Below are 17908 nucleotides of genomic sequence, written 5' to 3'. Positions count from 1 at the left end.
ACTTGACCCCAAGAAGGAAGCCATGCGTGGGTGCAGGAGTAAGACTTGTAAAAACCCAGCCATTGTATGCTCCCCATTTATTCATTACAATCCCAGAAGATTGTAAATCAATGCCTAACAAGCCCAGAAAACATGAATTACTTGGGAATTTGGGAATAGTTCAAAAGAAACCCGAATCAAAGCATAAATCAACCTACTAGCGATGGTATCTGATTATAGTTCCTTCTCCCAAGAATCCCTTTCCAATAAAAGACAAGGTAAGAAATGTTTCTAAAATGGTACGAAATGCTAGAAGAGAAGCATCAACGATGAGGTACGTGTGCCTTCTGGAGAGCCACAGCACACGGCTGCAGATCGCTTCACGTAAATAACAAGAACAGAACTTTCATTTCCCGTTCCAGGTTGCCTACAGAGTTAGTCGTGCTCTTCTGAGGAGAGGATGGGGACAGCTGGACCCCATTTGTCCACCAGATACCGCAGAGGGAGGCGTGGAAACCCACCTCGTTGGAATGTTCCATAGGATCAGCCTTTACTGGCCATGGTCTGAGCATTTAAGGTCTGTTGTCCCTGTTGAATCTTTTAATAGCCTGCAAATTAAGTATTATTAGTATCTCTGCAGATGGGAAAACAGACAGATGAAGAGCTATATACTTTTGCCTGGGAATAAAGAGCAAGTCATTGGTAATGGTGGTCATGGTTGAGGGGCTCAGTCACCTAAGCATCTGCCTTCGGCTCAGGTCACGATCTCAGGGTCTTGGGGTCGAGCCCCAAATCGGGCTTTCTGCTCAGCAGGGAATCTGCTTCTCCCTCTTTCTCTGCCTGCCTCTCTGCCTACTTGTGATCTCTCTCTCTCTGTGTCAAATAAATAAATAAAATCTTAAAAAAAAAAAAAAGATAGACATGGTTGATATTGAGTCATCACGACTAGTCTGTCTTCTGTCTGGACGACACTTGGTTTCATCTCTGTATAGCAAACATCTACTCTTTCATTTAAGACCTAAGTCACAGGGGCGTCTGGGTGGCTCAGTGGGTTAAGCCTCTGCCTTCGGCTCAGGTCATGGTCTCAGGGTCCTGGGATCGAGCCCTGCATCGGGCTTTCTGCTCAGCAGGGAGCTTGCTTCCCCCTCTCTATCCGCCTGCCTCTCTGCCTACTTGTGATCTATCTGTCAAATAAATAAATAAAATCTTTAAAAAAAAAGACCTAAGTCACAGGTCTGTGCTTCACCTTTCTAGAATGCATCGTCTTTGGGTTCTCAAGCACACTTGTTCTTCTCTCTCTCGTGGTTCCATCCCTCTCACACCACAGATGATGGCTGTTTACCCAACGGTTACCCTGAGAAGAGACGTTTTGTTCATATTCATGGTTTTATTCTAGAACCTCGCATAGTCCCAGCATCCAGGAGGTGCTCAGGAAACATGTACTAAACAAAGCATTGACAGTTAAAGGAATACGTGTTGAGTAAACATGAATTCTCCATTCCCCGTTTTGAGGCAAATACTAGAATTGAGTTTACCTAGTTAAAACATTGCCTTGAAGTTTATTCGGACTCCCCGTTTCCTACGAATTAAGCAGAAACCCTTCGTTTTTAGATGTTCACTAGTGAACAAGGGATGCTCTTTTAAGTTAGATCCTTTCACCATGTGGAGTGGAACAGAAATCAGACAGAGCCGACAGTTGTTGACGTCTGTGTGAGGCGTGAAGGTCACCCCACGGCCGGTCTCGCTCCTCACACACTCGCGTCCACGTCCACAAGTGCACGGCAGGGGAAATCTCCTTCCCTGGCTTCCAAGTGTGCCCGGTTCAACAGGTGACTCGGGGATTATCTTCCACCCAGGATCAAGACAAAGCAGGGGCCAGAGAAAGATGTCTCCCAGAGCGTCTCGAGATGGGCGTGTTATACATAAACAAATAAATTCCCACCGCAAATGCTCCGACCTTTTAGAAAGAGATTTGTTATATGGGTTGAGAGTGAAGAAAATCGATTCTTGTTGAACTGATGAATGTCTCTTCTAGATGGTTTACGCTGCCATTAAAGCACGAAGTTGCCATTTTTCTTTCTCTGTCAGCTACTTATTTCCTGCACGAACTCGTCAGGCTTTCTAAATCATATCTGTTGGTCACTTGCCAAGTGCTTGGCTGTTGGGTACAGATGGAATAAATTATCCAATGAAAAACATCTCGAAAATGTCTAGCTGTTTCATCAAGTGCACCTGTAAATCTTAAAATACCCATAAAGAAGTGTCAACCTAGTGCACTGGGCACAAGATACAAAGATCCCACATAGGACAAGAGTAACTAAGGTTTGGAGGGATAACTCAACTTAGGGAACTTCAGTAGTTAGGGGGGAAAGTCCCCAAACCAAGTCTCGAAGTTCTGATAGGTGGTAAGACTGTTTATACACACACCGACGTAACTCTTCATCTTGGGAATTGCCCAGGGATAGAAGCGGAGGCATACGCAGGAGAAAAAGGAAACCTCGGTCCTCGAAGGCACCTGTTTTCCCAGCCATGAGGAAGGCTTGCCTTTCTGAGTTGCTCAAAGCTGTGTGAAGTGTTCTCCTGTAGACCGCTTATCCAGACCCCGTGTTTGGTGAAAGCTGTGTCCTCAGGTCCGGCGCAGTGGCAGGGTACTGAATATTAACCGAATAAATGTATCCGTTGCTAATTTGTACCTTTGCGCCTCCCCCTCGGATCATTCTTTCTTGTGTGGATGTCTCCTCAATGCCCCTTTCAGGGGTTATCTGCATGCCTCAAGAGGAAGGCCTTCTTTGCCTGGGGTACACTCTCGGAGCCTCCCTTGATGGGGAAAATCTCTCCCATCTTTGCTCTCTACCTTGCATGTTGGAAACCTTCCTGACGCCGTGTCCCACGGCTTTGCTGTGTTGGACAGCACGTGCTTCTTGCATTTTGTGTGTCTGTTTGCCTTCCGAGGGTCTAGCACACAGTTTTTTCACCAAGTGCCAATGAGTGAGCGGGTGAATGAGCGATAAAGTAAGATACCCTTACCTGCCTTCTCTCGTCGAAGGACATACATCCTTGCTCTCTGTCTCTTCCAAAGAAGGGCAAGCTCACTGAGAAGAGGGTAGCCAGAGTTAGCACAACTGAACTGTCTTACCGTATGACCCAGTAGTTATGCTCCTTGGTATTGACCTAAATGAACTGATAAGTTGTGTTCACACAAAACCGGCATGCAGATATTTAAGCAGCTGTATTCGTCATTGGCCGAGTTTGGAAGCAACCACACCGTCCTTCACCGGGTGAATGGCTGAACTGTGGTCTCTCCAGGCAGTGCTTGCCGGGGGTCAGGTTACAGGGAGGAGAGGGCTGAGTCAGCAGGATTTGTAGGGCACTGAAGTCCCTCCAAACGATACTGTAATGGTGGGTACTTTACTCTGATATTGCCGGGACCCACAGAGCACTCCCACGGTGACCGAAGCACCAGTCTACTGGGACATGCTGCCGGAGAGGCTGGGCGTGTGTTGGGGAGGGGGTATGAGTGTATGGGGACCCGACGTGCTTTCCACTCAATGGTGCTGTTACCCTAAAACAATTCTAGAAAATAAAGTCTGTTGAAACGAAACTGGGGGGAACCCAATTAAATGTGAATTTCAGCTACGAAACCAACACCTTCTTAGTATAGCTATGGCCCATGTAGAATGCGTGGTGTGTGCGCATACAGAAGGCACTTGGGTTCTGCTGCCTTTTGTGGATTTGTTTTAATTGAGAGAGAACTCGGGGCCCCCGGCTGGCGCAGTTCAAAGAACACGCAACTCTAGCTCTCGGGGTCGTGAGTTCAAGCCCCATGTTGGGTGTAGAGATTACTTAAAAAAAAAAATCGAGAGAGAAGTTATATACCATGAAATTCAGCACGAGGAAGTGTACAGCTTACGGAGCTTTGCTGTGCTCACAGAGGCATATAAACATCACCCCCTGTAATGCCACTTGGCACCCCAAAAGGAAACCCTACACCCACAAGCACTCACTCCTCATTCCTCCCTGCCGGCCCCTGGCAACCGCAGTTCTGCTCTCTGTCTCTGTGGATCTGGGTTGTCGTTGAAGGCCCCTGGGAACCGGGCGGTGGGGGTCTTCTGCTCCTGTGTCCCCTCACACAAATATAAGCAGGCCCTTCCCACGGGCAAAGGCGGCTCCATATTCCTGGAGTTTCTGCAGAACTCACCTTCAGGACTGAAGTAACTTCTGAAGGCCTTTAAATCTCATGTTGATATCGTGGCCCCGTCTGTCCGACTAATCCATGAATTTTCACCGTGTGACACACACACCGCTGAGTCGGGGACTTGAAGGAAATCCTTGAGTCACGATACTGACGATCACGTTTTACTTACGACTTCGAATTCTGAAAAGAGGCAGCAGGCAACTCAAAGAGTTTGCAGCAAAATTCGATTCGAGAAAATGTCCTTGGGCACAATCCTGACGAAGACCCGGGTGGGGTCCCCCTTGCTCTGTGAGGAGAGCCCAGCCTCTCCGACACCTGTGCGCCCGTTCTTCCGTGTGGCGGGGCACAAAGAGTTCGGCTGCCGTCAGTCACTGCACAGCCGAGATCCTGAGAATCAGATAAGTTTTATGAGAGAAGCATATTTAGGCGGTGATGAAGAAATGTGCTTTTTATTCTAAATGTATCACATCTGGATGATACTTTGCCAAAGTATAGTAATGTTATAATTAAGAATGAATTTGCTTTCTTACAGAATTCAAAACTGACAAGAGCCGTGATTAAAAACAGATGCGAGTGCCAGTTCACTGAAAAAACGAGCGCTTTTATTTATTTTAAAACTCTCCTAAGAAAAAGGCTTGTGGCCGCAGTAAAATACTCTGCAGTTAGAATCAAATATTTTCCCTTGACGCTGTTCCTGCCCCAGACCGTTCAGAGGGCTTTCCAAGTATCCCGAGTAGAGGAGACGTTCCTATTCTGTAGATGACTAAGATACGCCCTCCGGGGGCGGGGGGCGCCTGGCCGGCTCACTCAGCGGAGCGTGCGACTCTTGATCTCGGGGTTGTGGGTTAGAGCCCATGTTGAGTTTAGAGATGACTTAAAAATAAAATCTTAAGAAAAATGCACTCTATGATGAAATATAGCGTATTAGTGGTCTGCACAACAACTTCAGGAACTCCCTTTTTTCTTTCAGGAACTATTTGAGCATTTTATATATTAAAGTATGGTCACAGGAACCTCCATAAGCTGGGAGCAATGGGAGACTGTAATAGCATCAGCTGTTTCAGCCGGTGACTGCCTCACAGAGGCCGTGCCACAGTCCTGGGGCTGCACATGGAGAACCGCGACGTGCAGACACAGCAGGGGCGTGCGTAAGCCACAGTAAGATAGCAGAAAGTACTTGTGGCCGCATCGCAGCTTTACAGCCGTGACCGATCATGGTGCCCTGAGCCGCAGGGCCTCGATCCCCCGGGATGCGGCGCTGGAGCCCATTCACAGAAGCAGATCTGGTGAGCAGAGGAGACCACGCTGTAAGGTCACACGCTCACTGAGCAGCAGCATGGTGGCGTCTGCTGACAGGGTTTGCCACTCTTCCATGGACGGGCCAGTAAGGAGACAGGGGCCCACATGGATACAGACAGGGACGGGCAGCCGAAGGAAGGTCATCATGACGGCCGCTGTCCACGACTTTCGTCGTAAAGGACAACACAGAACCAAACAGGTCAGGGGACAGACACCACGCACTGGGTGACTGCATGTAGGCAGTTGGAGGAGAGATGACCGTAAAGTGGAGCTGGGAAATGCCCAACAGCAGCTCCCCACCAGCGCGATCTCCCCCGGCTCCAGAAGGAATCATAAGATATTCCAACCAGCCGTGGGTCAGGGTGTGGTCAAAGTTGGCCTGTGTGGCCCATGGGGAGACGTGCAAAGGGCCAGGACACCAGAGTGTCAGAGGAGGGATTCTGTGCCTCCATAACCCATGCCGCACAGTGTGGGTCCTCTGTCTACCAGAAGCATTTGCTGTGGTCATCCTACAAGGAGCCTCTGAAGCCGGCTTTGGCCAAGGGGATCAGGTTTGCAGCGAGCTCTTCGCTCGTGAAAGCTGGGGCCACAACTCATGGAATCTTGCTTATCTGTCTCGGCTAGTCATTCATTCAAGCCAGGCCACGGTAACAGCCTGGACAACAGGATTCGGTAGCTTTTGTCTTCTGCTCCCTCCCTCTCCTGTTCTGTCTTCCTTATCATTTCCGTATCTGCCCTTTGAACACCAGCACCTCAGGGTAATAACCCCCCCCCCCCCACCGAGACCTGAGTTCTGAGTACTTCTCTCTCCCATGTGAATATCCATCCATCTGTGTTTCCTGTTGCAAGATGCTGAGACTGAGGAGAAGGCAATGATGAGCCAGGCGGTTTGTGGAGGTTTGGGCAACCGGGTGCCCTGAGATCCCACCAGAAGCGCCTCTCCTCTCAGGACCCCCATGTGGCTGTGCGGCTGCAGCCTTTCTGTGTGACCGACCAGGGGGTTTTTCTTCATTCGTAGACGCACGATTAGCCAGATTTCTGGTGCTGCCTTATCTTGTAGCATGGGACGCCGGAGTGCGTGATTTTTAGTATTTTCAGTTCATGCATTTCATCCCTAAATGAGTATTTATCAGGTAGCCACTACGTTCCAGGCATTGAGCTGGCTGATGAGGACACAGAGATAAATTTAATGTGTCTCTTTACATAATTAAAATCTCATGATAAATTACTTTGCCGTATGTGACTGCCGATCTACTGTACGGGCGATTCCAGCGGTTGTCTACAGTGAGTGATTTATAGTGCATCTCCCGTATGCTAATGAAGAAAACCTATAAAACCAGAGTGTTTCGGCGAAACCTATTGAGCTGCTAAGTGACTTGGTTTCATTATGTGGTTCGTCATGAGTGTGTCACTGTCCGCCGAGTTGCTTCACTTTCTCTGACCTGACGTCCAAGTCATCTGCTCAGAAGCGAAAGAAATAGAATCGTGTATTTCCAGGCCTACTAGGAATACAGAAACTACTCTAGGTGTTTGAACCAGTGGGGATTTAGTTCAGGAAGGGGGTAGAAGATGATGAACGTGCTACAGCTAATACGGGATGATCAAGCAAAGCAGAGAGTGACCTCTACGGGCCAGTGTCTCTCCCAGTGGAAGGAACGAGGGACGAGGCAGTGACCCCCAGATGCACGGTGCTGGAAACGCAGCGGAAGCTGCAGCCCCGTTGGCAGATCTAGGGGTTCTAGATCCTGGATGCCCCTGTGGATCCCTCCCACTGGCCAAACCCAGCTGAAAGCCTGTGGTAGGAGAACCTGGGACCCTCTTGCGGGGATTGGCCCCGGGGGTCGTGAGGGAAGGTGGTGCTGTAGACTGAATGTGTGTGTCCACCCAGAATCCGTACGCCAAAACCTGACTCCCAACATGAGGGTATTTCAAGTTGGGGGTCTTTGGGAGGTGATCAGGTCATGAGTATGGGTTCCTCAGGCATGGAGTTAGTGCCGTGTAAAAGAGATCCCAAAGAGTTCCCTCACCCCTTCTGCCATGTGAGGACGCAGAGAGAAGACAGCCATCAATGAACCGGAAAGTGGCCCTGGCCAGACACCGATCTTTGGGTGCCTTGATCTAGGTCTTCCAGCTTCCAGAACTGCGAGAAATGAATGCTTGTGTAAGCCGCCGACCCAATGGCATGTCCGTCACGACCACCAGAACAGACCAAGATAGGCAGGTATGAGCAGTGGAGCAAATGCACAAAGATTTCTGCCCCTGTGGAGCTCATGTTTTAGGGAGACGTAATCAACGGGAAGCACTGTGTATCATTTATAGTTACATTTTACACGAGTATTATACTCTCCATCGTGATAATTGGATGCACAGTGTTTTCATCTCGAAAAGAGTGGTGAGTCCCCTGGGAGGAAAAAAAGTACAGGGGAGGAAAGGGATCATGAGTATCAGGGTGGGGCCCGTTCCTGGCATCAGACATGCGGGGCAAGGTCGGCTTGGCGGAGAAGGTTGCCCCGAGCCAAGACGGGACCGGCGACACGCGGGTTCTATAAAATGCTGCTACCGACGTGGTTTAAGCACTGGAAAGTGCAAGAACAAAGATGCTAAGGGTGAGTAGGCTGGGTTCGCAGATCCTTTTCTTTTTAAGTCAGAAAGGAAAGGGGAAGGCGGGATTGGTAAGGTCAGAAAGGGAAGGGGCACCAGCTGGCATGCCCTGGAGAGAAGTGCGGGCAGTTGTCAGGTAGAATCTTAGCCTCAGTTGGGTCCAAAACATGTCAGCGCCATCAGTCCAACGGCAGGGCATAGGAAGTACACCATCGTATGTCATCTGTAAACTGAAGATTCGTCTGATGTACTGTTAACACCTACTGAATGGTTAATAAGTATTCACTGCGTGTTGCATTGTGCTCTGTGGACAGCGGCAAATTAGATACATAAAACCGTGCTTTCAGCCAGCTTACATTCTAATTGAAGAGACCCAGAACAAACAAGTAAATGAAACAAATGTACAAATAAGTTATACAATGTCAGGCAGAGGTGAGTGTTAGGAAGAAAATGAGGTCAGGTCTAGTGCGTGAGGGGGGTTGAGAGTATGTACGGTGCTAGAGATGGAGAAATCAGAAGAACCTGGTAAGAACATTTTTCTCAACCCGTACAGTCCATTTTGTAACTTTCTTTGGGTTATGCTGATGATAGGGAAGTGAAAGTCTACTCACATACCGTGTTTTATGTATTGAGAATTTTGAGGAAATTTGCGTTGCTTGTTGCATGACATTCAAAATGCAATACTCACAAAGACTAGAGTGTCGCTACTGCAAGTTGCAGTCATGGAATTAATGGAATTATTTTCCCTGGGGGCAAAGAACGGCATGGTGACATTTAAGTAGAGAAATGGAGGACGGAGGGAAGAAGCACATAAAAATGTCTTTTGCATGGGCAAGAGCATTGGCTGCTCCACGGGGGGAGGAACAGACTTGAACTCAGCAAGATGCGCTTGAGAGACTGAATTTAATCTTCGGGGACGGGAAGCCATGGAAGGTGGGAGCGGAGGGGCGGGGAGTGTCAGCTTTGCACTTTAAGGGCTCACTCCGCTGACATTGGCCAACAGGGTGAAGGTCAAGTGTGAGGGAGAAGGACCCTCTGGACAGCTACTCAACTAGTAAACAGAAAGCAGTGTTGGAGATGGATGCAAAATGATATGGTTGGAAAAATTAGGGCAATGATATGCCCACAAGAGGCAGACCGTGTGGTTTGGGGACACTAAGAATGCTATTTGCCCTTTTAGTGTTGTTGATTGTTTCCTTCACGGTGCAGAAGCTTTTTATTTTGAAATATTCCTAATAGTTTATTTTGCCTCAGGAGATGTATCTAGAAAAATGTCGCTGTGGCTGATGTCAGGGGAATTACTGCCTGTGCTGGCTCCTAGGGTTTTTATGGCTGCAGGTCTCCCATTGAGGTCTTTCGTCCATTCTGAGTTTATTTTTGTGTGTGGTGTAAGGAAGTGGTCTACTTTCATTCTTCTGCATGAACTTGACCAGTTGTCCCAACGCCATTGATTGAAGAGGCTGTCTTTTTCCCATTGTATATTCATTCCTCCCTTGCTGAAGATTAGTTGACCATAGACTTATGGGTTTATTTCTGAGTTTTCTGTTCTGTTGCATTGATCTATGTGTCTGTTTTTGTGCCAGTACCATACTGTCTTGATGATCACAGCTTTGTAATAGAACTTGAAGTCTAGACTTGTGATACCTCCAGCTTCTTTTTCAAGATGGCTGTGGCTGTTTGGGGTCTTTTGTGGTCCCATACAAATTTTAAGATTGTTTGTTCTAGTTCTGTGAAAAATGCTTTTGGTATTTTGCTAGGTTGCATTAAATCTGTAGATTGATTTGGGTAGTACAGACATTTTAAGAATGTTTGTTCTTCCAGTCCATGAGCATGGAATGTCTTTCTTTTTTTTTTTTTCTTGCATCATCTTGACTTTCTTTCATCCACGTTTTATAGTTTTCAAACTACAGTTCTTTCAGCTCTTCGATTTAGTTTATTCCTGTTTTGTTGTTTTTGTTGCAGTTGGAAATGGGATTGTTTTCTTAATTTCACTTTCTGCTGCTTTGTTATTAGTGTATAGGAGTGCCACAGATTTCCGTACATCGATTTTGTATCCTGTGACTTTACTGAATCTATTTACCAGTTCTGGTAGTTTTTTGGTGGAATCTTTAGAGTTTTCTGTCTATAGCATGTGAAAGGCAACCTTTTGAATGGGAGAAGGTATTTGCAAATGACATCTCTGACAAGGTTTAGTATCCAAAATATATAAAGAACTTACACAACTCAATACCAAACCCCTCACAAATAATCCATTTAAAAATGGACAGAAAACACAAACAGACGTTTCTCCAAAGAAGACCTCTAGATGGCCAACAAACACATGAAAAGATGCTCAACATTATTCAGTCAGACAGACAGATGCCATCTGATGTCACTCATACATGGAATTTAAGAAAGAAGACAAATGAGCAGTGGAAAGAGAGAGATAAACTAAGAAGCTGACTCTTAACTACAGAAAACTGGTGGTTCCTAGAGGGGAGGTGGATGGGGTTGGGTTAAATAGGTGATGGGGATTGAAGGTGCACTTGGGTTGAGCACTGAGCGATGTGTGGAATGGTTGAATCGCTATATTGTATACCTGAAAGTAATAGATACATAATAATATACTTACCTGAAAGTAATAGAACACTGTAATGTTAACTATTCTGAAATTAAAATGAAAACCTTAAAAAAAAAACGTGAAACGAACAGGCAGAACCAAAAAAGGAGAAGGAGAAGAGGAAGGAGGAGGCCATTTGGCCTGCGGTTGGCCTGTGTTTCATTCCAGGGCTTGGCAAAAGTCCCAGGTAGTGAATATGTTAAGCTTGGCACATCATAAGGTTTTGTTAGTGGGCTAGGTAGTGTGAAGGCAGCGTACATAATATGCAGATGTATGGTAGTGGCTGGGTATTGATAAAACTTTATTTACAGAAACAGGGAACAGGCAGGATATTTGGCCCTCAGGGTATAATTTGCTGACCCCTGGTTTAGATTCTGCGATCACCTGTGAAGTCTCCTGACCTCTGCTCTACAGACGAGCTTGTGGCCATATGCGCCGGCCATCTGCCTGGCTGCGGATCCATGTTTCTAGACATTTGAAGCTGGTCATCAACCTCTCCTCTTGACTTCTGACGTATAGTCACTCAATCTTCTGACGAATGTGATCCTTTTAGTTCACTGGGTTAATATTTTTCTTAGCGTTTCCTTTTTACTTAAAAATCTCTCACGTCTGTGTAAGATTTGAATGCTAGCCTTTAACGTCACACCCTTACAGAGAATGCCATGGTGAATTTTCCTGCCTTTCCATTTATTTCATCCTTCCACTAAACCCTTTTGTTCGTTTTTGGTGTCTGGAACGATGGTCAGATGTAAAATGCATGGGCTTTGGAGTAGCTGGGCCTGGGTTTGGACGACAATTCCACACTCGGCGCGTGTGCCCTGGGCAACTTGCTGAATTTCTCTGAGCCTTCGTTCCTTCATCTGTAAGACTCAGAGAAGGATAGAAGAATTTCTTTTGCAGTCTGGTTAATACTAAATGATCATCCTAAAGTACATAGGAATGTAACAACTTAGGTCTTCCTTCTTAACACGAATGAAGTCAAATGAGAGGGTGCCGAACCCCATGGGAAATGCTAAGATTTGTGGGACTTCCAGTTAACACTGCATTGCTATGTATTTTCAGAAAGTTTCGGTGGCTTTTCAATTTAGCTGTATTTGAACATTATGCAAATAAAACAAATAAAATATTCACATATATTCAGAGAAGATAATTATTTGAATTTGAATACTCAAATACTTGATTATTCTTAGGGACTACAATATACAAAGCAGAAAAACCACATCTTTTTTTTTTAAATTATGTTACGTTAGTCACCATACAGTACATCATTAGTTTCTGATGTCGTGTTCCATGATTCGTTTGCATGTAACACCCAGTGCTCCATGCAATCCGTGTCCTCCTTAATACCCACCACCGGGCTTACCCATCCCCGACCCCCAAAACCACATTTTCTAAATTTTTCATCCAATGTCATCAGGGGTGCCTGGGCTGTGCTGTCAGCTGAGCCTCGAACTCTTGGTTTCTGCTCACCTTGTGATCTCAGGGTCATGGGATCTGACTCCTTGTTCAGCATAAAGTCTGCAGGGTCCTGGGGTCGAGCCCTGCATTGACTTCACGCTCCCGGCCCAGCGGGGAGCCTGCTTCTTCCCCTCCCTCTGTTTTCCTCTCTCTCTCTGTGTCCCTCTCTGTCTCTGTCTCTCATGAATAAGTAAAATCAATCTTAAAAAAAAAAAAGTCAAGCCAATTTGGGGCACCTGGGTGGCTCAGTTTGTTGGGTGCCCAACTGAATTTCAGCCTGAGTCATCATCTCAGGGGCGTGGGATTGAGTCCCACCCTGGACATGGAGCCTGCCTGGGGTTTTCTCTCTTCCTCTTCCCCTCCCCATCCCCTACTCCAGCCACCACTTGCGGACTCTCAAAAAAAAAAAAGAAAGAAAGAATGTCATACCAATTTATGAGGACGACAGAAAAAGTGAATAGCTCTTTAAGGACAGAGATTTTTTTTAAATTTTATGTATTTATTTCAGAGAGAGAAAAAGAGAGAGCGCATGCCAGGGGAGGGGCTTAGGGGAGGGAGAGGCAGCGGCAGACTCCACACCGAGTGCGGAGCCTGATGTGGGGCTAGTTCTCGTGACCTGAGATAGTGACCTGAGCCCAAACCAAGAGTTGGTCACGTGAGACAGCCAGGTTTCCCACGACAGAGACTTTTAATACAGTGAAACAGGTATCATTTACCAAGCTCAAAACATTTTAAGCCGTCTCCTAGCACTTCATACATAGGTATAAAGTGTTTTATTTTGCAGCTATAACCATACACATTATAATCACCTCATAAAAAGCAGCATGCATTTTATTTTATGCTTTCCTAGTGGGCCCTGTTGATGGGCGTACAAGTCCCACAAACCCAGCTGATGATGATCTTCATAGTTTCATTGCTTTATTTTGAACCATTTATGTCTCACTGAAATTTCCTAGGCCAGGCATTTGGTACAAAAAATAAAAATCAATCCGGTCAGTCAATGTCATTGTAAAGTCTGGGATGATGGTTCTAGAAGTGCTTCTAAAATATCTTCTGGAACTCCGGTAAGACTGGAAGTCAATAACAGCGACACGCTCCGCCGAGAGACAGAAAATCCTTCCGACTTGTGCCCAGGTGGCCGCCGTGGTCCGACCTGACCACAGAGTAGAGGCGAGGAGCATTTGAATGTCAAGTTCAAAAGTGTTAGTGAGGACCCTGGTCAAGTTCGAAAGCCCCACTATAAGCATTGCGAGGAGAGTGCATCTCTTAATTTGGTTTTCTAGTTTGTGCTTTATGTTACAGAGCTACGCATTCCGTCCATCTTAAATAGGATTTCGGCGTCTCAGGACAAACGTGGGCTCCTTTCTTATGTTTTCTCCTGTCTTTGTGGAAGGCGCCAGAGGATAGGGGAATTACACTGGCCCAGAGAATACAGCTGACAGCAGGCAGCAGACTGTGTTCCCACCCTGAACATGACTATGGCCCTCAGTCCCTTCCGGTGAATGTTCTGGATCGTTGGTACCATGCATTGGTTGGCCCCGGTCACGGCAGAACAGCCAACTCCCTCAGACTCTGCACATCTCCTCGACTGCCGTTCAGGCTTTGGACTTTAATCTCTATGGAGCTTTCGGCTGACTTTGAACAAAACTTTCTTGACTTCCAAGAGTGTAAAACTCGACTGACGAGGAAAGAGACGAGGAAGAATACAGCAGGTGCGGAGTCAAATCGGTGAACATGTACCAGGCACTTGGAAACAAAACGAAATGTGCTTTGCCTCCTGCAGCCGATCTGCTGTCTCCGGAATTCCCTCTGCCCCTCCGCCTTGCCGCTGGGACAGGAAGATCGTGAGGATGGGGACCAAGGTCTCCCTGTCCCCAAGCAGAACTGAAGACCAGAGCATCTGTCCAGCTGGGCTGGGGAGCTCTCCGCAGGGGAGAGTCACACTGTGACGGCTCGGTTGAATGCTGGCTCCCGAGTGACCATCCTCCCTGCTCCCTGGGGTGCGTGACCTCCCATATCCTGCTGAGTTCTCGGGGTGAGGTGTCTCGTGGCATGTGGAGCGACCTTCTGTCCGTGGGGCCTTTGGGGTCAACCCAGATATGGCTTTTGCTGTTCTGTAGCTGAACACACAGCAGGCATTGATGTATTTGTGCTTCTACTTCCTGGATCCCTGAGTGCTGGGGTCATGTCATCCCACCGCGAAGAGCCATATGCAGAGAACTGTAGGTATCTGGGGGCCCCGTGACACTAATACCCCCTTTGAATGATGGTCTCCTCGTCTGATGATTTGCCCATTGGAGCCTCTGGCGAAAGAAGGTAAACTCCAGCCAGGAGCCGGCGTCCCATGCTGCCGGGCTCTTGTCTAAGCCAAACGCTGGGCTCTAGAGGGTATGTGACTGGGCTCTAGAGGTATGTGACGTTCCTGCCCGATCTTCCCATTCCAGCTGGGTCAGCTGTGACTCAGTGACCAACAGGGTGGGGAGCACCCAGCAAGTCCCAGCTGTCTGAATGAAGGGGGGTCAGGAAGGCCGCTGACATGGCTCTGGGGCGCCTCTGCTCCCCACAGGGGTAGCTCCCCCTTTGTGGGAAATGTTATCTCCTGCTCTCCTGCCTGTTGGAAAGCCTCTGGCTCAGCCGTGCCCTTGGTTCCCAGAGGTCCTCCCAAATGCCAGGACCTGGTTCACAAGTGGCTGGTCGAGAGGAAACCCAGCGGTGTCCCCTGGGCTGCCGTGTGTGTTCAGTCCCAGCCAGGCAGATCCCCAGGTGGGCAGAACTCCAGGCCGTTCTCACAGCTTTGGCCAAGACTCACCACGACGAATGCTGTTTTCTTGGACTCATCCTTGGAGGGTTCCCATGTAGACACCTACCAGCACTGAGCTCGGATGGAGTCCCGTGGCTTATCAACGCGGGCGACCCCAAGCAAGGCTCCCTGTGCTGTGAGCCCCAGCGCCGTGGAGCCGCACCATCGCCCCAGTGCCCCCAGGAGATGGATGGCGCCGGACCTGCAGCTCACCTCCAGGGCTGCTGAGTGCCCTCGCTCGCTGCCCAAAACAGTCATTGCTTTTGACCGTAGTTCAGCATGACATCAGCAACGCTCGTCTGCCTCTCCAGAGGAAGCCCAGGGCCATGGCTGGCAACAAAACAACCCCAGCAGACCAGTCATGGTGCCCGCCGGCCGGCAGGTACGCCCCTTCAACATCTGAAGAGCTCGTTCCTTACACTCTCTGGAATGAGAAAAGCTTCTCAGTTGAGTATTTACTCAAAAGCAGAGCTCAAGCAAAGGGAAAGTGCACACTGTTAGGGCCACATCTCATTATCTAGAACAATGCGGACATTCGTGCCTTTTAAGAAGTAGCCTCTAGGATGGGGGAGACCTCATCGTGTCCACTGTTGCGTTGCAGTGTCTAGAGCATTGTCTGAAACTCGGGAAGGGGCTCAGAGAATCCCTGAATGGATGGGTGTCATTGAACGTGTTGCCAGGGCGGTAAAGCACCCAGCTGTGGGCCAGGGGAGGGAAGCGGATGAGAAACACAGAAACCTGCCGAGTTTTCCTTCCCTTCTACGTGGCAGGAGAGAAGGCAGGTGGATGGAGAGTGATGCTGTCTCCATTCCTCCCTCCTGGCCGGGCTCCTCCGGCAGCTGACAGAGGCCGGTGACTGTACATTCGTTTGTCGGAAGCGGGCTGGGGAGGCGTTCGCTGGGAGGGAGATGCTAGCCTGCAAGTTCTTTACAGCCTTCCTGAGACAGAGAGGGACGGGGGAGGCTTTTCATCCCGACAAGAAGTCTCACTGAGGCCACTGAAAAGGGAGCGGAGTGGAGGCGGGGCGGGGTGCAGATCCTGAAATGCAAACTAGAAGAAATGGACGACTTTCCCGTCTGTCAGTTGTGAATTACAGACTCATCCAGAGCCTCACTGGAAGATCCTGCCTCTCTCTTGCTCCTTTTTCTGGGGTAATGGATACCCTGCTGCTTTCCCTGAGGAACATGTTTGTTCCTTTGGTTGTTCTTAGATCCTCAGATCTTGGAATGTGAGAACTGGTTACATCACTGGTTTTCAAGGGGAGCATTTTTGTCCCCTGAGGGAACCCCGAGCAACGTCCAGAGACGTTTCTGGGTTCTGCCACCACATCCACAGCACACAGGACAGCTTCTACAACATCTAAGAATGATCTGTCCAAAATGATCTGTTCTGAAACTGTGCGTTTCTCACCATTTTCAACAAACTCCTATTATTTTCCTCAAAAACGTAGCTTGAATTCAAGGACACGTATTCTTCTTGATTATAAACTGTGGTTGCGTCCGAGTCATGTAGATTATTTTTAAAATAGTGATTCCTGGGACACCTGGGGGCTCACTCAGTGAAGCCTCTGCCTTCAGCTCAGGTCATGATCTCGGGGTCCTGGGATTGAGCCCCGCATCAGGCTCTCTGCTCAGCGGGGAGCCTGTTTCTCCCTTTCCCTCTGCCTGCTGCTTGCCCACTTGTGCCCTCTCTCTTTCTGACAAAGAAATAAATAAAATCTTAAAAAAAAAAAACCAACCTGATTCCTAAGCCACCCCAGACCATTTAAACGAATACGTCTGGAGCCAGGACCTGAGCATGTGCAGTTTTAAATGAATCATTGTCACCAGCATTGAGCGGACCTGGTTCGAATGATGTACCACGGAAACCAACTGATCGATCATATCTGCAGGGAAAGTATCTACAGAGTAGATGATAGGTTCTCCCACTGCAACGAAATGTAACAGATACCATTAGTCCAAGGCTTCCTATGCACTTGCTGACAATTTGGAGAAGATTTCCTTTCACTTAGATAAGGAAAAAGGTGCTTTACAATAATATTCCCGCTCTCAGAAACATAGTTGTGGAATACAGCAAAAATGTTTACTTCTTTTTTTAAAGGTGTTATTTATTTGAGAGAGAGTGTGCATGGTGGGGGGGAGGGGCAGAGGGAGAAGCAGACTCCCCACCGAGCAGGGAGCCTGACGTGGGACTCGGATCCCAGGACTCCAGGATCATGACCTGAGCCAAAGGCAGACACTTAACCTACTGAGCCACCCAGAGGTACCTACTTCTTGGTTTCGATATGTTGGTAGCAATGCTTAACTTCTAAGTCGGTTTCTTTATGGTGACATTTCACTGACTTGGAAATGCAACAACAGGATGCCTGAGGGGTCAGTCGGTGAAGTGTCTGCCTTCAGCTCAGGTCATGGTCCCAGGGTCCTGGGATCGAGCCCTGCATTGGGCTCTCTGCTCAGCAGGGAGCCTGTTTCCTCCTCTCTCTCTGCCTGCCTCTCTGCCTACTTGTGATCTCTGTCTGTCAAATACATAAATAAAACCTAAAAAAAAGTAAAGAAATGCAGCAGCATCGTCATCATCACGGATTTATAGAGTACCACATGGTATTATTGTTCTAGAATGCTGTCTCCGTGTAAGACCATTATTATAATTTCCCTATAAATAAAAAGCAAGACATAAAATCCTACGGATGACTGATTTAAAAATAACTCCTAGGATAGTTAGCTGTGCTTTATATTGAAACATTCTGATTTTTGACTGGCTTATTAGTTTATTTACTTCCTTTTCCACTGACTTAGTGAAAGTGTGCAAGTGTTACGATTCTTTTTTTCGTTACGAGGTTAGAGAAAGAAGCAGAAGTTCACGTGTTAGGATACTCCAGAGAAACAGAACCAACAGAAAACATAGGGGCGCCTGGGTGACTCAGTCGGTTAAGTGTCTGCCTTTGGCTCAGGTGGTGATCCAGGGTCCTGGCTTTGAG

The sequence above is a fragment of the Meles meles genome, chromosome Y (genome assembly GCF_922984935.1).
Source record: "Meles meles chromosome Y, mMelMel3.1 paternal haplotype, whole genome shotgun sequence".
Taxonomy (NCBI): Eukaryota; Metazoa; Chordata; class Mammalia; order Carnivora; family Mustelidae; genus Meles; species Meles meles.
This window is presented reverse-complemented; position numbering follows the sequence as displayed.